Here is a 12,180-nt window from a genome sequence, read left to right as displayed (position 1 = left end):
ATCAGAAAGGGAAAAAAGGGCGGTGCCTGCCAGGAACCTGGAGGTATTTAGCAAGCCGAATTTGGAAATAGGTTGCTGAACCTTATAATTTCGCTTTGCCTGCCGGGGCCAGCGTGCCTTTTCCAAGTGTTCGGTCGGAGCAGTTCTCATCTCCGCTTCTGCACCCTGGAACTCACTCGTACCCCTAGCGCGCCCAGAAGAGCCAACCGGACCCCTGGGCTCCAAAACCTCCCAGTGTCTCCCAGTAGAGCACTGTGGTCTCCATATGCCCCGGACTCCAGCGTCTGACACTCTGTCACACACACCCCACCCTACCCAGCTCCAAGTCCCTTCCCGGGACAGACCTGGTGTCGCTGTCCCGTAAGGTCACCGCTCCCTAGAGCAGTGGCTCTCCAGCTTGGAGCTCACCAGAGTCGCCTGGGGCGCGAACCCACGACGCGACCCAGGCCCAGGCCAACTCCAGTTGGAACACGCTGGTCTCCACCACCCCGCCCCAGAAGCGGGGCCGCACACATGCGAGCTAGGCGTTGAAAGACAGTCTTCTCGCTAGCGTTCCTCTCTGACCCGAGATTACGGAACACCCGCGTCTCTCGTCTGAGCTGCCCCTTCCCTGGGACCCAGCCCTCCTCCCCAGGGAACCGAACCGGACACCCGGGAGCAGCTCTAGTCCCCGTTCCCGGCCAAACCCCGCCCGCCCTGCCCAGACCAAACTTTGCAAACTTCTGGGCGCGCTCGCAGCACCAGGAGGCCGGGAGGAGCAGAGGAAGGACCGACCCGACCCGCGCCCCACTCACCGCCGCGCGGGTTCGCTCCGGGAAGGGGCGCCCGAGTCGCCGCGGAGGACTCGGAGAGCGAGGGACGGGGCGGGACTCACCTGCGCGCCGCTCGGAGCAGGTCCCACCGGAGCCTCCCTGAACTCGAACCCCGGCCGTCCGGTCCTCCGGCGAGGTGTAAAGCAGCCTCTCTCCCCAGCCCGCCCGCGGGCTGCAGGGCCCGGCAAGTCCCGACACCGGGCTCGGCGGGCCGGGCCTGAGCGCGGGCTGCGCACCTGGGAAAGGCGGGGCGGGGCGGGCGGCTCCGCCCTGCAGGCGCCTGGAAAGCGTGGGGAAGGATGGGCTCCAGCTTGGACCTTTGTATATAAAAGCAGGATTTCAAAGGTCGGGGCACTGTTTTCAACTTGGGGTACAGAAGAATCGGAGTACAGAAATGAATCGCGGCTCCCTCCAGGGGGATACAGGGAAGCGATGTTACCGAAGTAGAGACATTTTAATTCTATTTTAATAAAGGAAACAGAAAGAATAAATAATTGTACCTCCTTGCCTGCACCTCCGTAAATGCGGTGAGGGTTGTAACCTGTGTAATTACGCTGTCTTCAAGGTACAACTGTGGCAAATGTTAAAATTCAGCCTAGCTCGGGGAGATTGAAACTTGGGGTCATAACGGGCACATCTTAAACTTCTGGCGTGATACTTAAATTATCATGAAATGAAGCTGACCCTTGCAAGTGATTCCTATGAATATTTTGCCCTGAATAAAATACACGGGGAAAATGCTAAACTGTTAGGATTTGAATTAGGCCCTGGCGGACTGAAGGACGTTCACTCAGTCTAGGTAAGAAACTTCCCGGCAAGACTAAAGGCAGAGCAGGGAAAGCCAGTCCCGGGATACTAAATTCTAAGCTTCCTAATCCTCATAGCTTCGATCAGTAGTCCTTTTCTTCAAAAGAATGTAGTTTTCTTGTTTTACATATTTATTTTTTCCCCTCTGTTCCTGCTACTTTTCATTTCCCACATTTGCACATCGTGCAGTTCTTCGCAGTTTTGCAGCCCTCTAACTTGGTTAACTCTGTTCTCTGTGTGTTCTGGTGTAGGTGTGCAGACTTCAGTGATAATTCTGGATGTTTCTTCCAGGTGTAACGTTGATGAGCACCTTGAGGATGCATTTGTAAATATACACAGCCTATTTGAAAAACAGCAAGAACTTTTAAAGCAAACAAATTGCAATGAGACCACTGGAAGAGAAATTTGTTTAAGATGGACAGTCATGCCTAAGTCTACTGACATCACAAAGAGGGATAAGTACTGCGTGTAAATTCTTAAAAGCAAGTAAAGAGAGAAAATGTAGTGGAGTGGGAGGACCCAGTAAAGGCCCTGGGCCAAGTGCATGCCATTCTTGGAGAGATGAGGATGTATGTAAAAACTGGCCTCACTTCATAAGCAGCCCATGAGGTGGTTGAGGAATGCAGAACTCCACAGAACTTTGGAATTTAGTTGGTTTCTGACTGGTGAGCACACCTTCCTGAAGAATGAAATGGATACAGGACTAGATGCTGGAAGAGCAGAGTAAGGACGAGCAGCAGGTGACTAAACCAAGGTCTAGCACCTAACAAATCCATTCCCAGATGGGCATACCATGGTTAGGGTGGAAGGAAGATTTAGAGACAGCTATTGACGTCATTTTCTCGCCTACAGTGTTATTTGAAATCTAGGGTTGTTATGAGAACTATTAAGTAAAGCTACTATGCATAAAACATCGCGGCTGTGGGTAAGTTGTAGACAAGTGGCTGTTCTTATTATAATGGGAGTCAGGTTGTATGGAGCCCTGACTGCACACAGGGAAGAATGGCAGGGGCACAAGAGGGATGCGGCAGCTGGAGTCCTTCACACACACTCTAAGGAGCTAGGAGCAGCCCTGCTGTGCTGTGACAAATGTGGCAGAGGAAGGAGTAGTAAAAATGGAGAGGAAGACACTGATCTGAGAGCCAGTGAGATTGAAAATCTAGAGTCAGATTCAGTGTTAAAGTTTAAGGGGAGAAAAAACCCCAAGCCTGAGTTCACACTGCCAAAAGCAGCAGCGGAAATAAAATGGTTATGCGTGTGAAAAGTAGGGAGAAGCAGAGGCAGGGGCAGATGAAAGGTTATTTTTAAGGTACTGAGAACTCTCCTACATAGGTACTCAGAAAAAGAGGGGCAAAACTCGGTAGGAGAGGATAGAAAGAATAATATGTAATGTGCAGAGCCCAGATGGGATGGGAAGGATGACTGAAAACTTCAGTCTCTCGGTATGCAAACTGTACCTAATAAATCCTCACTGAGCAATGTTTGTAAACAGCTACATTATGTTGATGACAGGAACTGTAACTAGAATTTTAGAACTCACACTCAAAAAATACCAGGACCAAGATTGCACCCCTGGTTACAAGGCTCCCAAGACAATGCGCTGATGAAAGTTTTCAATCTTCATTGCATCTTTACCCCATTCTACAAAACTTAATCTGAAGTCCAAGGACAAATTACAGAAAATATTAAATTGAATTCAATACATCTTGAGTTCAGATATACAAGGGGTTCAAAAGCAGTATTCAGAAATTCTTTTACTGCCCTTAAAATACTTACAATTTAATTGAGAAAAAAATATACATATATATACTATGTAATGAAGGCAAAGAATCAAAAATTCAGCAAAAATAAGAGACCAAAATCATAAAAGCATTAGATTAAAAAAAACTGTCCAGCACTACATCATGATTTTGAAAAATGAAGGAGGCACGAAGTATAATAATGTGTTTTTCATTATTATAGAGTTCCTAAAGGAACTCAGTGATAAAAACATATTCTGGATAACACTTTCTGTTTTGTTTATTGTCTTTAACCAACATATATTTCTTCAAAAATTCTTAGAAAAATGATAAATAGCTACTCTAGTTTGTTACCAGGTTTCAGTCACTTCCACACAAAAGTAACACCAGTTCCATTAAGAGCTTTGAAATGTATGTATTTTAGTGCACCACAGGCAATGACTTCTAGGAAGGCAGATAAAGCCATTAATATGGAAAGACCCATCACATCTAACAATAAGAAAATGGATGGATGTGTTTATCAAAAGCATTTTCCTCAAGTGCTTTGGGGAAATTAACAATCAAAATTTCTATTTGTTGGCAAAATCTAATGCTGAATGAAGCACAGCATTAGTTTAAATAGCCTTATAGCATTTCATGGGAGACTGCTGTGAAATTACTGAATGAATCACTTTATATATCTGCCACACGTAAATTATTATATAAGACATTATGTAAGAATCATCAAGTCATTAACACATGTGTGAGAGAGTTCCATAGGAAAAGCATCAAGCCAGGCAGTGGTTAAGGCAGAGGATGGAAAGACAAACAAAGCCTAGTAGATAACGACATAACCAGAACTCTTCTGTTCATCTGATTCCTTGGCATGTGTGTATTCATGTCTGTAAACATGAGACAACTTAAATGACATTTAAAGTTCAAAAAGATTGTAAGAGCATTTGTGAAGAGACATGCAAACAAACAGAATTAAAATAAAACAAATAGAATTAAACAGATATGTAGGTTAATATTTTTTTCTGTTTTTGTTTTTTATTTTTCCATCACTAAGTTTCTTTAGAAAGAAGAAAAACATTATTACACTTTGGACTTCCTCCATTCTTCAAAATTATGGTGTAATACTGGCTAATTGTTTTTGTGTTGTTGTTATTATTTTGTGTCCAAACATCTGTAAAAGATTAGATAATTGTAAAAAATTATTTTAGGGGATGAAACAAAGAGGAATGAAATGACTTCATTAACACAGCCAAAAATCATAGTTGTTTACTTTAATAGCTCAGTTCATTATATCTCATGAATACATTTCCTCTTTTTCTTTTGGCAGACCAAATACACAAAAATATTAAATTGCTTATATTTTTAATAAAACATATAAAGAACTAAAACTCTTGCCAGTATTTAAATGAGAAAATTCATAATAATGTAATGAGGTAGAGATATGTATACCACTCTAGTGGGAAAATAGGAGATGTTTTATATAAAGAACTAATTATTTTAATTATTCAATTTAAAAAATATACATTAGTCTTTTCTTACTAGAATTTGATGACATTAAAATTATTCCCTTTAAAATATCTTTTAAAACATTGAGTAACTTATTTTTTTAATTAGATAAAAAGTCACTAGCTATTTATCAGTTATTAATATGCATCTTGAAGGTGTTTTATCATAGCAGTATGTGAAATTCCTTATCTCCAACATTAGTGCCATGATATCTGTTAATTATGTAGAAATACATCAGGAGCAATCACACTTGTTGTCCTTAGAGTCACTCATTGCCTGGGCTGAATTTCAGAGATCAGCTGAGATCTGGGATGCAAGTTCTATTTTAATAATTTATTGAGAAAGAGTAACAGACAGAGAAGCAGAGAGAACACACAGAGAGAATGGGGCAGTGAACTGCCAATGCCAGCTGCTTTTTCTGAAGGGCAGAACTTGGGGAGGTCTGCAATCCTGTACCAACTGCCTAATATCGCACATTTACCTGCATATCACACCTCTGCATCCCATGTGCATCTCCACCTGTGAAGTTGCCCTAGGTGAACTTCTATCCCTGCACTGTCCAATTCCAGCTTTGACTGGTGGGGGCTCTTGGCAATTCATAAGACTTAATTCCTTTACTGCTTCTTTCTCTACTATGTAAAATCCTGTTTATTGTTTCTCAAGGCAGGTGCTGAAGGTATCTGGTACAGTTTAACCTCCCCAGTGTCTTGTCTTCCACTTGGGCCAGTGGTTCTCAGTGTGCCAACCTATTGAGGACATTTGGAAAAATATCACAGTGACTGAAGGTTTGAGTAGAATTTTGAGGACAGAGAATGACAGTGTTCTTGACAGTGGAAAATTGTCTGACGTCTTGGGTGAATAGCACCCCTGCCATACATAATGAAGGTTAAAAATACCCATTCATAATTAGATAAGTGTAGAACTTCTGTTGTTGTGATGGCCTGTGCCTAGAGGTCCCCACAAAGCCTCATGCAGTCATAGGTGGTGCTTTGCAAAGGTGGCTGGATCTACAGTGTGTGATGTTGGTATCAAGGGTATGATGGGGGAATTGATTCATGGTGTGCTACTAGGATTAAGGCTACTTCACTCTGGGTGTGAGTGCTACCTGCGCTAAGGTTGGGTAGCCTGAATAGCATATAAGGGACAGAAAGGGGGTTACTGCTTGTTGCTTGTTGCTTGCTGCTTGCTACTTGCTTCCTGCTCTGGTTTGCCATAAACTGTTTCTCTTCTGCAGTGCCCCTCTGTCACGTTGCCTTGGAGCCAGCCAACTATGAACAGAAACCTCTACAAATTGTAAGCCAAATAAACCTTTCCTCCTTTAACCTTGGGTATCAGGTGTTTTGTCTCAGCAATGAGAAAAGTACCTAAGACAGGTTACATACAAATACTGTAAGAAAATCTTAACAGAATTTTAATATTTTTAATTTTTACAGGAAGCCATTTACAATATGTTTTACTTATTGTAGGCATTTGCTAGGGATTGCTCACTATTTTGTAGAGCATAACATTAACTGAATTGCCTCAGAGTTACCAATAAGGTCCATTAGTTTTGTCTGTACCCGTAGGTCAGGCAGGTGATGGTTTCTTCATATCTTCTTATAATAGTCTTATGCATATTTATATGCTATGAAAAGTGGCATTTTTTTATAAATAGCTTTTATTTCACTTACACTTATGGCATAACATTTCTTTTTAAATTATGTAAGTTTAATTAAATTAGCAATAAATTACATTATGCTTCTTTATAAGAAGAGGACATTAGAAAAAACTTGTCTAAAACCCAGAATAGGTTTTAAGTCTGAGAATTGAGAACCAAAGAACAAGACTACAGGCAGTCATGGAAGAAAAGAAATGGAAGGAAGGAAAAGTAATGTGAAAAACTAGGATTTACCGAGTATTTCCTGCTGCCAGGCCTGGTGTTCTAGATCCTGATATATATCATATACTTCACAGATCTAGACTGCTAATCGTTCAGTGGTGAAAGAAAAAATAGTTCAAAGGTATAAAACATAACTGAAGTCCTTAATGCAGCCTCCTCCTCCCCTCTCCCCCTCCCCCTCCTCCTCCCCTCTCCCCCTCCCCCTCCTCCTCCTTCTCCTCCAAATTGAACTCAGGACTTTGCACTTGCAAGGCAGGGATGGCAACACCTGAGCTAAATCCCCAGCCCTGGTCTAGGTCTTCTTGAACCCTTCTCTTATCTCTCCTACTTACTCTCCTACTCTTCCTCCCATGTGTTTCCTGCCTTTCTGAGCTCCAGCCCCTTCTACTTCCTTTCAGTCCTCTTTCTCCAGACCTTCACCAGTCTCATCCTCCTCAGAACAAGCGTGCATGTAGGTCCTTCGCTATACACATGTTCCTTTTCCTCACTCAGTGTTACTTCATGGAAACCCCTCCGTGTCAGACAAAGCATTACGTGATTCTTCTAAATAGGTGCATATCATCCTTTTGTGAGGGTACACTATACACTGTATGTACAACATTTCCCTCCTGATTAAAATTTTATATCCATACTACTTTCCTGATATTTATAATTCTCTATTAAACATCTTGATGCACTTAAGAGAAAAGATATCTGCTATGCACACACTCTTTCAGAGTTCAATGTAAGTCTCCTTTTCCCAGGAAAGCTTCCTAGATTATCAGACCAGGTCAGTTCTAGGTTTATAAACATTCATTCACTTTTTCTTCCTAGAACTATTATAATTTCAATCTTAGGTTTATTTATGCAAAAGATCAACTCCTGTGCTTCCCAAAGAACTCACACACTACTCCTCAGAGACCAATCCCCTGTTTCTGTTCACCACTGTGCCCACAGCAAGAAGATACCCAGGAGGGCTCAATGACTGCCTGAAGCATGAACAGGGAGTGAGCCAAGTTAATGAACTCATAAAGTTCTGTAATGAAGGGCCTTCTCACTTTAACTCTACCAGTAACTTTTATATATTCTCTTTTGTCTCTTAAGAACTCTAGCTGACATTTCCTCCTTTTGCAGAATTGCAAATGGATATAGTACTGAAACTGGAAATGGAAGAGAATTTGAGCCTAAGCAAAGGATTCAACATCTGCATTCCTCAGTGTCAAATTTCCAATAAAAAATGTATCTCCAAATCAGTGCTTTAATCATTAAGATGAAATCATCAATATTTAAAACAAGAATAGTCACACTTCTGAGCACTGTTCTATTCTGCCTTAACTAAATCCCATTCAAACCAAAATTATAGTTCTCTAATGGAAATTAAACCAGAATCCCACTAAGATAGTAAACTTCACTTAACCAGATTATTTCTTAAAGTTTCAATTCTGCTAGCAAATGTAGCCAAAAATAAAATTCATAATTAGTATGATTACTAATTAGAAAAAGAGATAAGGGACTGTGATCAAGCAAAAATGCACAAAACTTATAAGATGATATTGCTGTGGATAGTCAGATTGTATTGTTTGTTATTATATAAAGCACAGATTATTTAACTTAAAATCTACTATAAAAAATGATTGGAATATTACAGCATCTAGAATGGAAAAAGAAGAAAATAGAAATCCAGATAGGCTACAGCCTGAAATCTAACACCATTACTAAACTTGGACCTAAGTTTAGAGCTACTTGACTAATTCAAATGCTAGATTTATTCCGGATTAGTTATGACCCCTTGGCACAGCAATTTAAACTCCTGTGTCTCCATATCCATACCCCCAAATCTAACATAATTATAATAGTATCAACCTACCTCAAAGAGATGCTGGATAGTTCAGAATACCTGCAATTATCATACAAAAGTTCAACATTGTCATGGTTATCATTACTGCAGACATCCCACACCTATTTAGACATCAAAGCCAAGACAAGCTCTAGGACGAATTAGGACAGAAACTCAAGACTTATTTTCTAGGAGACAAATTCCATTTTGGTGGGTTATCTTGAATGATCATGTTCCAAAGATGTTTCAGATACACACACACACCCCCTACCCCGACCCGCATTAAGTTTCACCTAGTACAGCCTATGAACTATGAGAAGGCATTTGTTTTAAAACAAAGCCAATTGAATTTTTTCCTCAGAATGTAGAGGCAAGCTCACCATGTGTCTGGAGCTACAAAATCAACCTGCAGAGTGGCCATACTTAGTTGTGTAGATAGAGAAGTAAAGAAAACTTGTGTGCAAAAAGAAAGCAAACAAAAAAAACAAAGTCTAAGTGGGATTAAAAGATGAAACTGAGTCCTAATTTCTTTCTATTTCCTGGGTCCAGGTTCTGCTGGGGGTTTGAATGTGATCTCCTCCTTGGGCTCTGAGAGAAATGCATATATCCTGATACAGTATGCATATCCTTGTAGTACCTTTCCGTTCCTGCATTTACAAGCATCAGGTTGTTGCTGTTACTTGTAATCTAAAGAATTCTAGTGTGTGGCGATGGGCTGATAAGAGACCTCCAGAGAATGAGAAACTGGCTGAGTCAGGTAAGGACCAGATCCTGGGAGGTGAGAGGTTAGGAGCCCCCCCCCCCCGCCAGAGGAAATTGGTCTTTTCTACCACAGAACAAAGAAGAATTTGACAAAGCTATTTGCTGTTGGCTCTTGAGACTTAGGCTGGGTGATTGACAATGATCAAACTTAGTGAAAACAGTACTCCGTGCCTGCATGCGTGGGAGCATGTTGTTTGCTCTTTGATATTTTTAGTTCAGTTTTTAGTATCAAGTTATGCTCTTGTTCTGAGCTCAGTTGTGTTTCAAATATTTGAGATCAAGCAAAAAGATTTAACTATGAGACAAATGAATTGCAGTAGGTGTATTCAACAAAAACTATGGGTAAGAAAGATGCAGATTCAAAAATGAAAGAATCCTAATATTGGGAAGCCTAATCATCTTCCCTCCCCCAAGCAAAAATCCTTAAAGCACTCATCATCTAACAGTTGTTCCCAGGAGTGATATTCTCTGCACTACATTGTGAAGTACCTTCCATCCCTGCTTCATCAGGAGGAAGGGCCAGGATGGGCTCCTACTAATACAGGCTCCTCTTCATGCATCATTACCAATCTGTAGTCTGTGGGTGAATTCATTCAGAAGACAAAGAGCAGAGGTGATAGCTCAACATCACAGGAAAGGAGAGTCTTTACAGGCTTTTTTTTTCTAGCAAACTGAATCATCCAAAATGAAATCAAAAGACAGGCTATGAGGCCGGGGATTTAGCTCACTGGTTCCACTGCCTGCCTTGCAAGCACAAGTTCCCAAGTTAAATACCTGGTACCAAAAAAAAAAAAAAAAAAAAAAAGAAACACAGGCTATGAGTTTTAAGATGGCATGACTCTGAGGAGCAGGGATCCATGGTAACAAATTGTGGGGGAGTGTTAGCCACTTGGGTCATCTTCAGATGCAGGATAAAGACAGTGTGATGTCTGTATGCACCCAATGACAATTGTTACCCCATAAAAAGTGAAATCCTGTCATTTGCAGAAAGTGGATGGAATCTGAAGACATTATGTTAAGTGAAAGAAGCCAGATACAGAAAAACAAATGCCACATGTTCTCTCTCAGAGGTTACAACTTTAAAAGTTGATCTGAAGTACAGTAGTGATTACTGGAAGATGACAAGGGGGAGAGTGTGTAGGCACAGATACTGGACAACAGGTACCCTGACACACACATTCTGCAGCTCAATATAGGGAACAAGGAAAGGGGATGTTACTAGAACCTCTGCAGTAAGTCCTAGTCCCCTGTGAGCCACAGCAGCACAGGGCAAATTAACTTATTATACAGGAAAAGTAGAAAAAATGAGACTTGGAGAAGCTGAGCTTTGGGCCTGATCAGTACTGCCCTGGGCAGCAAAGACAAAAGATCCCCTGCTTGCAGCACCTTTTATTCAGTAGATCAGGAGAAACAAATGTAACAAATGAAATGCAGAAAGTTCAGTACCTCACATTGAGATAAAAAAGGTGTAACAAAAGACTGGGGGGTGGAGGAAATTCAAGAACAATGAGGAACTGTGCAGATGAAGATTTGGTTCCTCCCAGGTTGTCTTCAGCTGGTACAATCTTGTTCTGGAGAATCACAGCATCACCAGATCACTGAGGTCTCAGTTGTGACCAGAGGCCAAAATGGAATTTTGTCTCAGAATGCCATAGCTGGGCTGTAGGCAGGAATACTAGGCTAACCAAATGATTTTTCCCTAAAATTACATAGCATTGCTCCCGACATATCTCCCTTTCTTTTTGTTTTATGTGAAGATGTTTTTAGGAAAAGTGAATACACCCAACAATGGCTTGTCCCTATATATTGTGAGGATCTATAGTGTGTTTGACTGGCTTAGCTGTCTATAATAAGCATAATTTCTCTTAATTGGGGCTGTAAAAGGATTAAAAAACCAATAATTTTTTTAAAACATTGTTGGCTAAAAAACTTGAAACTTTTGTTGAACTCAAATAAATATTGTCTTCAGTTATACTTTTCTACTGGGTGTTTAAGACCAAGTTTCGGTGAGACTTATATTAAATAAAATCAACCTCTTGCTAACAAGGTCAATTAAGTCTCCTCAGGTACTGTCTTGGAACTATGCATAGAGCCTCTTAGCTCCTCTGTCAGTGTCAGCCATCAGGATATGTTATGGCCTTGCTTGACCGTGTTGCTTCTTGCGAAAGCATGGGAGATTTTTTTTCCTCCAGGTGACATTACTTTGGCACACTTTTTGTTGGATCTTACCATTTTGGTATTCAGCAACCTCCTTGCTCAGGAGATTGGGTGACTCACTAAAGATGTAGGATCTTGGAGAAGGTTCCCTTCTCATGTCCTGGATCTTTTTGTTATAGTTGACCTTGGAGGGCCAGGACCAAAATATTGGCTGTCATCTTAGCCCAGATACCTTTTAAGTTCTGGTCTCTAAGCTTTGGTTGTTGAACACCCAGAAGGGAAGATCAATAACATTAGCATTGTAAGAGGAGTAGTGAACTCAACTATTATAATTTTACCTGGATATTAAGCATTTTGGAATAAAAATATAGTTAAAAGACTGTTATTATTGCCAATCATGCTTGTTCTTATGGTTGAATCCCTAAGTAGCTATCTTTTTATAGGATGTCATCTAAGGAAAATATATCAGGCTACAAGTGTGCTTATTATCATAGGTGGCTGGAGCATAGGAGAAGGGTAAATATTTGAATCAAAAGGTTATTACCATAAACAATATGTTGGAAGACCCATACAATTAGAGGGCATGAATACACTTTGTACACCAGAAACGGAGCAGTAATAAATATTACAATTACATAAAACGTTATGTTCTTCAATGTAGTTTGGTACCAAAAGCGTCTTTCTAATAACACTTTTGTTTATGCCACA

General features: G+C 41.0%; 1 protein-coding gene across 3 annotated transcripts in view; it reads right to left on the bottom strand.

Moving 5' to 3' along the window:
- The window catches only part of Sack1b (scaffolding CK1 anchoring protein B), a 75,190-nt gene extending 74,171 nt beyond the window's left edge, over positions 1 to 1,019 (bottom strand). Inside the window, exon 1 of one of the 3 annotated variants that reach the window (XM_004868827.3) lies at positions 875 to 1,019. The gene's annotated coding sequence lies outside the window, so the exon portion shown is untranslated. Of the gene's footprint in view, positions 1 to 794; positions 818 to 874 lie in introns of those variants that run through there. The other 2 variants (XM_021247615.2, XM_087196002.1) reach the window with 2 other exon arrangements.
- Between the last annotated feature and the right edge of the window lie 11,161 nt (positions 1,020 to 12,180).

This window comes from Heterocephalus glaber, unplaced genomic scaffold (assembly GCF_053883595.1).
Source record: "Heterocephalus glaber isolate CG9 unplaced genomic scaffold, H.glaber_assembly_v1.0 deba00001610, whole genome shotgun sequence".
Lineage (NCBI taxonomy): Eukaryota > Metazoa > Chordata > Mammalia > Rodentia > Bathyergidae > Heterocephalus > Heterocephalus glaber.
Note: the sequence above shows the minus strand (reverse complement) of the source record. Positions and strands in the feature narration are given on the sequence as shown.